The 14030-nt window shown below is 36.2% G+C and overlaps 1 long non-coding RNA gene across 1 annotated transcript in view; it reads right to left on the bottom strand.

Annotated features, from left to right (window-relative positions):
* LOC129474504 (uncharacterized) overlaps nt 1-14030 on the bottom strand; it is a 107286-nt gene that overhangs the window by 54564 nt on the left and 38692 nt on the right. The window contains exon 2 of the long non-coding RNA XR_008654557.1: nt 10715-10951. This is a non-coding gene — a long non-coding RNA (uncharacterized lncRNA). The remainder of the gene's footprint in view (nt 1-10714; nt 10952-14030) is intronic.

Here is a 14030-nt window from a genome sequence, read left to right on the forward strand (position 1 = left end):
GACGACTAGCTTATGTTCCCAGGTAGAGAACAAAGACACGATGAGATTAATTATTTCCTCACCCCTCCCTGAGATGTCTGCTTCCTCTATTCTCATTTTCTTCATGTGTTTGCCTTATCTTATGTGTAATATAGATTTACTGGGCACTAGCTAAAGTCTCACGAGTATATAACCATTCTTCTCACTGTATCCCACCACCCACTCCCACCTTCCTAAGGAAAATATATAAATACTGATATGGTTTGGCTATGTCTCCACCCAAATCTCAACTCAAATTGTATCTCCCAGAATTCCCATGTGTTTTGGGAAGGAACCAGGAGGAGGTAATTGAATCATGGGGTCAGTTTTTCCCATGCTATTCTTGCAATAGTCAGTAAGTCTCATGAGATCTGATGGGTTTATCAGGGGTTTCCACTTTTGTCTCTTCCTTATTTTCTCTTGCCACCACCATGTAAGAAGTGCCTTTCACTTCCCACCATGATTCTGAGGCCTCCCCAGACATGTGGAACTGTAAGTCCAATTAAACCTCTTTTGCTCTGCAGTCTCGGGTATGTCTTTATTAGCAGCATGAAAACAGACTAATACAAATACTAAACCTCCTGAGAACTCCTTTGGAACAAATGGCCACAGATCCATCTGTGACTATTGTTTTTCCAGGTACATCCTCAAGCAGGCTCAATAAACCTTGACTGATTGGGCCACCTGCTGCAATCACTCATTTTGGTTGTCAAGGGCCATAAAAAATGAATTTACAGGAAATGATAGGAATGAATTGAAAAATATAAAGAATAGAAGGGAAGTTCTAGAACTAGAAAATATAATATCTCAAATAAAACATCAATTGGGCGGACTTAACAGCACATTAGAGATGGTAGAAGAAAGACTAAGTGAACTTGAAGACAGAGCAATACAAATTATCCATCCTCAAGAAGAGAATATAGGATTAACAACAGTAAAAAATGTATAGTGCCTCTGAAACCTGTAGGGAAATATAAAAACTCTAATATATGTTTAATTAGAGTTCTAGAACAGGTAAGAAAAGGAGAGAGTGAGGAAACAGTTGAAGAAACATTTACTGAAAAGTTTCAAAATTTGGTCAAAAACATTGACATAGAGATCAAAGAAGCCCAGTGAACCTCAAACAATATAACTTACAGATAAAGACACACACACACACACACACACACACACACACATACACATAGCCCTACCTCAGCGCATCATAGTCAAACTGGATATGATAAAAGATTAAAAAAAATCTTGAAGGAAGTCAGAAAAAAAATGACACAGTGCACAACAGGAAGTGACAGAAGAATGATGGTTGTATTAGTCTGTTCTCACACTGCTAATAAAGACATACCCAAGACTGGGTAATTTATAAAGAAAAAGAGGTTTAATGGACTCACAGTTCCACATGGCTGGGGAGTCCTCACAATCAGGGCTGAAGGCAAAGGAGAAGCAGTCACGTCTTACATGGTGGCAGGCAAGAGAGCTTGTGCAGGGCAACCACCATTTGTACAACCATCAGATCTTGTGAGACTTATTCATTACCATGAGAACAGTATGGGAGAAACTGCCCCCATGATTTAATTATCTCCACCTGGCCCTGCTCTTGACACATGGGGATTATTACAACTCAAGATGAGATTTGGGCGGGTACACAGCCAACTATATCAACAGTTTATGTCTACCTCATTAGCCACACAGAGGTCAGAAAACAATTTAATGGTTTCTTCAAAATGCTTAAAGAAAAAAAATCTGTCAACACAGAACTCTATATTCAAGGAAAATATTCATCAAAAATGAATGCAAAGTAAAGACTTTTACATATAATGCAAAAGTAGATTTCATTGCCATCAGGCTTTAATTTTAAGAAATGCAAAAAGGAAGTTATTTATCTGAAGGGAAATGACATCAGATGGAAACTTGTCTCTAAATAAAGGAATGAAAAGTCTTGGAAATGGTAAAACTGTGGGTAAACTTGGGAGGCTAAAGCGGGCATATCATGAGGTCAAGAGATCAAGACAATCCTGGCCAACATGGTGAAACCCCACCTCTACTAAAAATACAAAAATTAGCTGGGAGTGGTAGCACACGCCTGTAGTCCCAGCTACTGCAGAGGCTGAGGCAGGAGAATCGCTTGAACCTGGGAGGCGGAGGTTGCAGCGAGCTGAGATTGCATGCCACTGCACTCCAGCCTGGTGACAGAGCAAGGCTCTGTCTCAAAAAAAAAAAAAAAAAAAGTGGGTAAACATAAAAGGCTATAATTTTTTCTTCTATTATTTTCCTAAAAATGTATATGACTATTTACATAATAAATTATAGTACCATATTGTGGGGCATACAATGTGTATAGATATAATATATATGAAAACTTGTATATATATAATGAGGGTGAAATAGATTACATTTTTGCAAGGCTTTTACATCTCATGTCTCATATGGAACAGTACAATAGTATGCTAAGTATATGTAATAAATTAAGAATGTATTTCACAATCCCTACAATACCCTATATTGTAACTAAATAAATAGTGCAAAGAAATACACTAAAAACCAGTAGAGAAACTAAAAATGAATCTGACAAAATACAGCTATTCAAAAAAGGCAAGAAAAAGGGTAAGATTTTAAAAACAATGGCGCAACTAGAAAAAATATAGAAAAAAAAGTAGACATAAATCCAACTATGTAAGTAATTATATTAAATGAAATTGAAACACTCCAATTAAAAGACAGATATTGTAAGTGGATTTAACTTGGAAAAGGACCCAACTCTTTGGCATATATGAGGAGCAATTTAAATGTAGGGCACAGAGAAGTTGAAAATAAAAGAATAGAAAAAAATATCATAAAAACAGTCAGATAAGAAAGCTAGAGTGGCTATAATAAGATCAGACAAAATAAGCTTTAAGATAAGAAATATTATCAGCAATAAGGAAAGAAACTTTAAAATGATTAGGAAAATAATGATTAGGAAAATAACAACAATCATGGATGAATAGGTGTCCAATAACAAACCTTCAAAATACATGAAGAAAAAACTGACAAAATTAGAGGGTAATAGCCAAATCCACTATCATAGATTTTAGCAACTGTTTCAGCAACTGCTAGAACTTAAAAAGAAATAAGCAAGGATAGAGAAGATTTAAACATGATTATCATGACCTAATTGACATTTATATAACAAATAATCCAATAACTATAGAACACATCTTTCTTCTAACTATGTATAGAATATTTACCAAGGACCACATGCTGTGAAGTAAAACAATCATTAATTCACTCAAAGTTTAAATCTTACCAAGTATGTTTTCTGACCACATAAAATTAAATTAAAAATCAATAACAATATTTATTAAAGCCCCACTTAGTTAACACACTGCTAAATATCCTATGGGTCAAGACAGCAATCAGGAAACATTATAAAATACTTCAACTGAATGATAATAAAAGTACAATGTTATAATATGTGGGATTTAGGTTAAAGCAGTACATAGAGGGAAATTCATAGCTTTAAGTGCTTATACATATATTTATATATAAATTATATATAATATATATTTATATTTTAATTGATGTTTAAATTCAATATTCCTAGCTATCAACCTCAAAAGATGGAAAAAGACAATCAAATTAAATCCAAGATAATTTAAACACCAAAAGCAATGGCAACAAAAGCCAAAATTGACAAATGGGATCTAATTAAACTAAAGAGCTTCTGCACAGCAAAAGAAACTACCATCAGAGTGAACAGGCAACCTACAGAATGGGAGAAAATTTTTGCAACCTACTCATCTGACAAAGGGCTAATATCCAGAATCTACAATGAACTCAAACAAATTTACAAGAAAAAAATAACCCCATCAAAAAGTGGGCAAAGGACATGAACAGACACTTCTCAAAAGTGCAGCCAAAAAACACATGCAAAAATGCTCATCATCACTGGCCATCAGAGAAATGCAAATCAAAACCACAAGGAGATACTATCTCACACCAGTTAGAATGGCCATCATTAAAAAGTCAGGAAACAACAGGTGCTGGAGAGGATGTGGAGAAATAGGAACACTTTTACACTGTTGGGGGGACTGTAAACTAGTTCAACCATTGTGGAAGTCAGTGTGGCGATTCCTCAGGGATCTAGAACTAGAAATACCATTTGACCCAGCCATCCCATTACTGGGTATATACCCAAAGGACTATAAATCATGCTGCTATAAAGACACATGCACATGTATGTTTATTGCAGCACTATTCACAATAGCAAAGAGTTGGAACCAACCCAAATGTCCACCAATGATAGACTGGATTAAGAAAATGTGGCACATATACACCATGGAATACTATGCAGCCATAAAAAATGATGAGTTCATGTCTTTTGTAGGGACATGGATGAAACTGGAAAACATCATTCTCAGTAAACTATCGCAAGGACAAAAAACCAAACACTGCATGTTCTCACTCATAGGTGGGAATTGAACAATGAGAACTCATGGACACAGGAAGGGGAACATCACACTCCGGGGACTGTTGTGGGGTTGGGGGAGGGGGCAGGGACAGCATTAGGAGATATACCTAATGCTAAATGATGAGTTAATGGGTGCAGCAAACCAACATGTCACATGGATACATATGTAACAAACCTGCACATTTTGCACATGTACCTTAAAACCTAAAGTATAATAAAATAAAAAAAAATAAAAATAAATCCAAGATGAGTAGAAAATGATATAAAAAAGAGCAGAAATCAATGAAGTAGAAAACTTAAAACAATTTTTGAAAATTTAAGAAAGTCAAAAGTGGGTTCTCACTATTTCTATTCAATATTGTACTGGAAGTATTAGGCAGTTGAACACTGCAAGAAAAAAATAAATGCATAAAGATTAGAATGGAAGAGGTAAGTCACTCTTTAATAAAAAATTCAACTTTTATTTTAGATGTACACATGCAGGTTTGTTATATGCATATGTTGCATCCAGGTAACCAGCATAGTACCCAATAGATAGTTTTTTAACCCATGCTTCTCTCTCTACCTCCCCCATCTAGTAGTCCACAGTGTCTGTTGTTCCCATGTATATGTCCACGTGTGCTCAATGTTTAGCTTCCACTTATAAGTGAGAAGGTGAGATATTTGGTTTTCTGATTTTGCATTAATTCGCTTAGGATAATGGCCTCCAGCTGCATCCATGTTGCTGCAAAGGACATGACTTCATTCTTTTTTATGGGTGCATAGTATTTCATGGTATATATATACCACATTTTCTTTATCCAATCTGCAATTGATGGGAATCTAGGTTCGTTCCATGTCTTTACTATTATGAATAGTATGACTATGAACATATGAGTGTATGCATGTTTTTGGTATTATGATACACCCAGTTATGGCATTGCCGGGTTGAATGGTAGCACCTTTTTAAGTTTTTTGTGAAATCTCCAAGCTGCTTTCCACAGTTACTGAACTAATTTATATTCCTACCAACAGTGTATAAGCATTCCCTTTCCTCCACAGCCTCATTAGCATCTGTTATTTTTTGACTTTTTAACAATGGCCATTTTGACTGCTGTGAGACAGTATCTCACTGTGGTTTTAATTTGCATTTCTCTGATGATTAGTGATGATGAGCATTTTTTCATGTTTGTTGGCCATTTATATGTCCTCTTTTGAGAAGTGTCTGTATACATCCTTTGCCCATTTTTTTATAAGGGCTATTGGCTTTTTGCCTGTTGGTTTGTTTATATTTCTTATAGATTCTGAATATTAGACCTTTGTCAGATGAATAGTTTGTGAATATATTCTCCCATTCTGTAGGTTGTTTGTTTACTCTATTGATAGTTTCTTTTGCTGTGCAGAAGCTCTTTAGTTAAATTAGGTCCCACTTGTTAATTTTTTTTTTGTTGCAGTTGCTTTTGGGGACTTAGCCAAAAATTATTTGCCAAGACCAGGGTCAAGGAGGGTATTTCCTAGGTTTTCTTCTAGGATTTTTACAGTTTGAGGCCTGATTAAATATTTAATCCATCATGAGCTAATTTTTCTATATGGTAATAGGTCAGGGTTCAGTTTCATTCTTCTGAATATGGTTAGCTAGTTATCCCAACCCATTTATTGAATAGGAAGTCCTTTCTCCATTGCTTGCTTTTGTTGGCTTTGTCAAAGATGAGATGGTTGTAAGAGTGCGGCTTTATTTCTGAGTTTTCTATTCTCTTCCATTGATCTGTCTTTTGTACCAGTACCATGCTGGTTACTATATTCTTATAGTTTGAAACGAGTACTGCATTGCCTTCAGCTTTGTTCTTTTTGCTTAGGATTGCTTTAGCTATTGTGGCTCCTTTTTGGTTCCATATGATTTTTAGAATAGATTTTTCTTTTTCTAATTCTGTGAGAACAATATTGGTAGTTTATAGAAATAATATTGAATCTGTAAATTGCTTTGGCCAGTATGGCCATTTTAACATTACTGATTCTTGCAATCCATATTGCATGGAGTGTTGTGTAGTTCTCCTTGTAGAGATCTTTCACCTGTTCAGTTAGCTGTATTCCTATGTAGTAGATCACTTTTTATTTAAAGAAAACTTGATTATGTACATCGAAAATAGTAAGAAATTCACAATGTAAATATGAAAGTAAATAAGAGATTTTATCAAGGTCACAGAATGTAAAGTCAATAAAGAAAAACATTTGTCCTTTTATACACTAGGAGTAAACAATAGAAAAGGCAACATCTTTTTAAACATGGCTTTAAGATAACATCAAAATCATAAAATACTTAGGAATACATTCAACAAAACATGTAAAATGTCTACCCTGAAAACTATAAAACATTGATAAGAAAATGAAAAGACCTAAATAAAGAAAGAGCTATACTATGTTAAATGGACTGCCAGACTTAAACTTTTTAAGGTGTCAGTTCTCCACGAATTTTTCTATAGAGTCTAAGCAATCACATCACAATCTCAGAAGGCTTTAGAAAAAGAATTTGAGAAGGTGATTTGAAAATTTATGTAGAAATGAAAAAGACCTAAGAGTGCCAAAATAATCTTTGAAAAGAGCAAAATTAGAAGACATACTTTACTTCAATTTAAAATTTACTATCATCATCAACACAGTAAGATATAATCAGGATATATGAGTCAGAATAGACTCATAGTTTGACAGAAGAAAATGTAGAGCCCAGAAATAGACTCATATTTGTTCAGTCAATTGGTTTGGACAGCATTTTTAACAAATGGTGCTGAAACAAGTAAATATGCACATGGAAATAAACAAACAAACCCTTGATTCCCTGCCACACACACACATAAATCAAGCTGGATCATAGATCAAATCATAAAGGCTAAAACCACAAAGCTACTAGGAAGAAAAAAAAAAAAACCCAGGAGGGCCAAACCTGGTGGCTCACACCTGTAAACCCAGCATTTTGGGAGGCCAAGGTGGGTGGATCATCCAAGGTCAGGAATTCGAGACCAGCCTGGCTAACACTGCAAAACCCCATCTCAACTAAAAATACAAAAATTAGCTGGGTGTGGTGGTGCGCACCTGTAATCCCAGCTACTCGGGAGGCTGAGGCAGGACAGTCGCTTGAACCCAGGATGCAAAGGTTGCAGTGAGCTGAGATTGCACCACTGGACTTGAGCCTGGGTGACAGAATGAGACTCCGTCTCAAACAAAACAAAACCCAGGAGAATATCTTAATAAACTGGGTGTAGCTAAAGATTTCTTAGAATATGAAAATAGTAACAATAGAAGCAGAAGATTAGTAAGTAAGATTTCGTAAACCTCAAGATTGTGTTCATTGAAGAACAATGTTAAGAATATGAAGAGACAAGCCACAGACTTCCAGAAAATATTCTTAATGCATGTGTCTTGTGTAGAAAATATAGAGAGAACTTGGCCGGGCACGGTGGCTCACGCTTGTAATCCCAGCACTTTGGGAGGCCGAGGCGGGCGGATCACGAGGTCAGGAGATCGAGACCACGGTGAAACCCCATCTCTACTAAAAATACAAAAAATTAGCCGGGCGTGGTGGCGGGCGCCTGTAGTCCCAGCTACTCAGAGAGGCTGAGGCAGGAGAATGGCGTGAACCTGGGAGGTGGAGCTTGCAGTAAGCTGAGATTGTGCTCCAGCCTGGGTGACAGAGCGAGACTCCGTCTCAAAAAAAAAAAAAAGAAAATATAGAGAGAACTTTTACAAACAACTCAATGAATTACTGGCAAAAGATTAGAATGAACTTGTCAAAAATGAGGCTATATGAATGGCTAATAGCATTGGAAAGATTTCTCTACATCACTAGTCATCACTGAAATGCAAATTAAAAGCACAATAAGATACCACTTTGCATGTATTCGACTGGCTAAAACTAATATGACAAACACAACCAAAGTTGTTGAGAAGACAGAGCAACTAGAATTCTCATACATAGCTGATGGGTGTGAAAATGACACAACCACCACCACCTTTGAAAATGGTTTCGCTGTTTTTCATAATGTTATACATACACCTGGCCTATGATACAGCAATTACACTAAAAGATATTTACCCAACATAAACAAATGTGTATGTATATGTGTATGTGTGATGTAAAGACTTGAACACAATGTTCATAGAAATGCTTTTAATAGTAATCTCACATTGGAAAACTGGAAATAATATATAGATTCATTGATAAGGGAGTGGATTACAAAATTATGGTACAGTCATGAAACAGAATTTTAAAAAAGATAAATTATCCTTAATTTTAAAAAAGGATGAACTATCATTATAACAGCATAGATGAAATTCACTGACATTGGGCTGTAAAAGAATTCATTCTCTATGATTTCACCTACAGGATGTTCTAGTATAGGCAAAACTATTCCATGACGGAAAAAATTAAAAAGCAGTTGTCATTTGGTGATGGAGTATTAATTGGTTAGGAGACATAAAACTTTCTCAGGGGATGGATGTGCTGTTTATCTTCATAGCGGTTCAGATCCCAAGGCTGCATGTGCTTATCACAATTCATCGAATTGTACACTTAAGATATGTGCATTTTACAATATGCAAAATTTTATGCCAAACCAAAAGAAACAGAACACAAACAATATTGAACTCTATTGAATATGCTTGGGTGATTTTTTTGCAGAATTTGAAGCTAGGAATTCTAATTTATACTCTATGTATTCTATTATTGAGAAAACAACTAAATCTACTAAGGATAATGGAGACAATTTTCTCAACTATTGGATAAGGGCATTGTAAATATGGAAAGCATTAAAATGATAATGTAATGTGTGGTGTTGGATTGGAATTGAAAATGTCAACATTGACTCATTACAGGTAGGATGGATGGTTAGATAGATAGACAGATAGATAGATGAGAAGAAAAAGCTCTTCTTTATAGTGGAAAGCCAACCAATAAATCCATAAGGAGCCACAGAGTTAGAAAAACATGAATGCATGATAAAACTGAGTGGTTAAAATTCATTGAGGAGCAGGATATTTACATAATTGGAAAGTATCTCCTCAAAATTGCTTCAGAGAGTAGAGATCTATTGGATACTTCGTCAACTTAGTGATTAAAGTTAATATCCCCAGTACTGTGACAAGTCAACATTATATGATTCTTATATGATGCACTGAGAAGAGCCCAGCATCACTTATTTGGTATTCTTGCCAAAAACGCATTACCTAAATGTAATAATGAAGAAACATCATATAAACCCAGATTGATAGACATTCTACAAAGTAGTTGCCCTGCAATCTTAAACATTGACAAGGTCAAGAAAGAAAATGTAAGTCTGAAGACCTTATTCCCAGGCTTTTAGTAGACTAAAACACATGACAACTAAATGCAATTCATGATCCTTATGGATTTTGATTCAAGATTTAAAAAATAGTTATAAAACAATGTTATGACAAAAGGTAAAATGTAATATACATTGTGGATTAAGTGAGAATATTGTATCAATGTTAAATATCTTGATTTTGATCATTGTAAGAGAATGCATAAATATTTCAGAGTGCAGAGGCACAATATCTCCAACTTGCTCCTAAACAGTTCAGAAAAAAAAATTATATACGTGTATACACACACATGTTCATAAAGAAATGAGGCAAAATGCAGTAACTGTTAAGTCTGGGGTAAACGATATACAGAAGATCTTTGTATAATCCTTGAAGTTTTATCTGAGTTTAAAATTATCTCAAAATAAAAAACTATTGTAAAAATACTAAAATACTTGAAGTTAAATATTAAGTACAAAGGCAGAAACGATGAAATTGAACTTGTACATTTTTATTTTTTGAGACAGAGTCTTGCTCTGTTGCCCGGGCTGGAGTGCAGTGGTGCAATCTTGACTCAATCTCTGCCTCCCAGGCTAAAGTGATTCTCGTGCTTCAGCCTCCCGAGTGGCTGGGATTACAGGCATGCACCACCACGCCCAGCTAATTTTTGTATTTTTTAGTTGAGATAGGGTTTCTCCATGTTGCCCAGGCTGGCCTTGAACTCCTGGCCTCAAGTGATCCACATGCCTCGGCCTCCCAAACTGCTGGGATTACAGACATGAGCCACTGCGCCCAGCCTGAATTTGTACAATTGATAGATAATTTTATAGTTGTCTCTGACAACTGAAACAATATATGCATTTTCCAGAAATATTTTTAAAAGAATAACATCAATATTATAAATGAGAAAATAAGCATAAGCATTGATGTAGTAAATTAAAACTTGAATTTTTATACCTAGAAGCAGGGTGGAAGAGGGAAAATCCTTCTGGGAAGATGAAACAGTGCTAAGACCTTGTGCTAGGAGGGAGGATGAAGCTCTAGGGGAGAATCCATTTCCTTGCTTTTTCCAGTTCCTAGAGGCTGCTGGTTTTCTGTGGCTCATGGTCCCTCTCCTTCATCTTCAAAGTCGGCAGTGGTGGGCTGAATCCTTATCAAACTGTATCAATCTGATCTGCTCTTCTGCATAATTTTCTGCACATCAGAGATCCCTGTGATTACATTCAGCCTTCCTGGAGTAGTTAATCTACCTATTTTATAGTCTTCTAATTAGACATCTTAATTCTATTTGCAAGTTTCATTTCCCCTTTGCCATGGAATATATTCACAGGTTCCAGAGATTAGTATGTGAGTGTCTTTTGAGAACCAATACACTGCCTACCACAGTGAGTAGAAAGCCAGGGTTCTCGGAGTACAGAGAGTATGGGAAAGGGTGATAAAGACCACGCTAGAGGGGTAAACACTGGGACTCTATTACTACTTACACAACGTCCTCAGTTATTACAGACAAGAAGATGTATAGATCCCCTCTCTCCCAACCCTACTTCCCATCCTGTTTCCCACTAAGTACGTGGAAGAATCTAAAGATTCTTCTAAATATTCTAAAAAACAAAAGGAAATTTCAAATCATCATCTAAATAGTTGGATATGCAAAAGGGCACTTTTATGTAGGAATGTAGGTTGGAAATACCTAAAATGGGAGGACTTTTTTTTTCTCCTTAGAGAGATGGAGCAGAAAAGAGTCAAAAGAAGAGAAGAGGGTGGCAAGAAGGGAGTTCTCTTGTTCAAGAAACATGGGAGATTTGCTACAGGATCTTTATGAATGAAGATGTCTAACAATCTGTGTAATGTTTTTCTGCTCCTAAAATTTAAATCTCTAACTTTCGTCAAAGTTTGCTGTGTATAAGAAGGCTCTTAGCGAATAGATTTGTTGTAGAAATCAGAAACAGTGGCTGCATGCACCTCTGGGAGACGCCATTGGAGAGATAAACAAACACTGTAAGACACAAAGCCAACAAGGATAACTCAATAGAGGCAAAAAGTCCAAATGAGAGGTCACCATGAGATGGCATGAATTCCCTCTTAGAAACACAGAAGTCTAGGGAGGGCATTCAAGACAAACTTATTCAGATTCAGAGAGCTGAAAATCTCAAGTTGACATCTAGACCATGAGTTTGCCCTCTTTCTCTAAAACTGCATTTTTTCAAGGATGCCTGTTTTCAGCAGCATTTCATATTCTCTCACCCGTTTTGCAGCCTCTTTGCCTTACCAAGATCCCTTTTCCATAATTTTAATCCAGAAACAAATGATAGCTCTTAGAGTACATAGATGTAGGAAAAAAATGAGAGGAAAAGAGAGAACATGTTTGCAACTACAAATCAGAGCTGACATGGAAAATAGATCTTGGGTATCCCGAAATAATTTCACAGGGCAATGTGTGCAGGACAGCATGGAAGTAACCGACATTGAGTTTGGCCAATTTAAGGACTTTCCAATTACTTTGAAAGCCATTGATTGAATTTTCTATTCTGAAATAAATAGTCACGTAGTGTTCAATTGCTCTGTTCAGGACAGAGACTTACAAAGCAATCAGTAGTTTAGTTTCTAGAACTGTTAGCCAAATTGAAATCACTTCAGTGTCTGACACCTCGTTTTTCATTAAGTTTGGAAATGAGATGTAGTGAGAGGAGACGAGTCTCCAAGTTAGAGAGAGTTCACAGCTCTGGAGGGAGTGAATAGAAGCCAACCACACCCACCCCAAAAAGGAAATGCTTTTCAACACCTACGTATTTTTTTAAGTTGCATTTTGTGTGTTATTTTAAACAAAAACAGCTTGACACACTCTGTAGTGTCATGCACTAGAGCTGCTTTTCCTACATTTTATTTTCTGATTTCCCAGGATTTAATTTTTCCCTTCCATTTCCGACTTTATTTATCTTGAGTTAGAACAGTTGCTCCCCTCAATAAAAGTGCCAGAAGGAAGGCTCTCCAGCATTTCAACGGTCTCCAGCAAAATGGCCAGAGGAATAGTCAAGACTTTCTACTTCGCTTCTAATTCAATAGGGACCTCTATCATGAAAACTCAAGTGCTTATTCTATAGCCTCGGAGTTGAAATATTACATAAAATGCTGTTGAAGATCCCCTTTTAAAGTTATATGGAAACATGGGTTAATTACAAAAAAGAAGGATTATGAACTGAAGTGAGTATTCATATAATGAACTGGTACATCCATAAATGAGCCAGAGGTTTTAAAATGAGACGAGTGGCCAATTCTGTTACCTGTAAAATCACTTTTGAAGACATTATTTATACGCAGCTTTTACTAACATCTCTGTTAGTAAAAGCTGTGATGTGTAAAATTCCTACTCCCACTGAGAACAATGGGATTTGATCTGGACCACATGACAAACAAAGGATTCTCTATGAGATATTTGTTTATGCTAACAGGTCCTTGGCTGCTCCCATGTAAGAAATCAACATATTATGCACAGAAATAAATTTATCGCAGGTTCACAATTCTCATTTCAAGAGTTTCTTGTTTTTAATTCGCAAGTTCCTCCAATCCTTACTAAAGACTTGCAATATTTGTTTTGCAAAATAAGAAACAAGATCAAACAACATTGTTTAAAATGGTCAATATGTCCTCCAGTGTTGAAATCACGATTGAGAGTTTCTGTTTCTATATAACCTATGCTATTTCCTGATTCTTAGCTACGTTTTATGAGTACAGATTTGGAAACAACTTGGCCCTAATTCTCCCCTCCCCACCCTCAAGCTTTCTTTCTTCCTGCCCCAAAATTTTGATTTAAATGGTGGCAACAGATGATCCATAATGGTTGTTACTTGTAGGATGACCAGTATTGTGAAGAAAAAAGCAACATTAGGATAAAATAAGAATGAGAACTGAGTGAGACTGAAAGAGAACCTCAGAGATGCTTATATAAATCACATAGGTGATGGCCGATTGAGAGAGATAATTCTTTTTATAAAGGAATAGATGGAAATAAACACACTTAAGGCCCACAATGTTCTCTTATTTAATTTTCAAAAAATTATAACTTTGCCCAGGCACCGTGGCTCAGGTCTGTAATCCCAACACTTTGGGAGGCTGGGGCAAGAGGATTGCAACCAGTTCAAGACCAGCCTGGGAAACACAGGGAGACTCCATCTCTACAAAAACATTTAAAAATTGGCCGGGCATCGTGGCTCATGCCTGTAATCCCAGCACTTTGGGAGGCTGAGGTGGGCAGATCACTTGAGTTCAGGAGTTC

This window comes from Symphalangus syndactylus, chromosome 2 (assembly GCF_028878055.3).
Source record: "Symphalangus syndactylus isolate Jambi chromosome 2, NHGRI_mSymSyn1-v2.1_pri, whole genome shotgun sequence".
NCBI classification, from domain to species: domain Eukaryota; kingdom Metazoa; phylum Chordata; class Mammalia; order Primates; family Hylobatidae; genus Symphalangus; species Symphalangus syndactylus.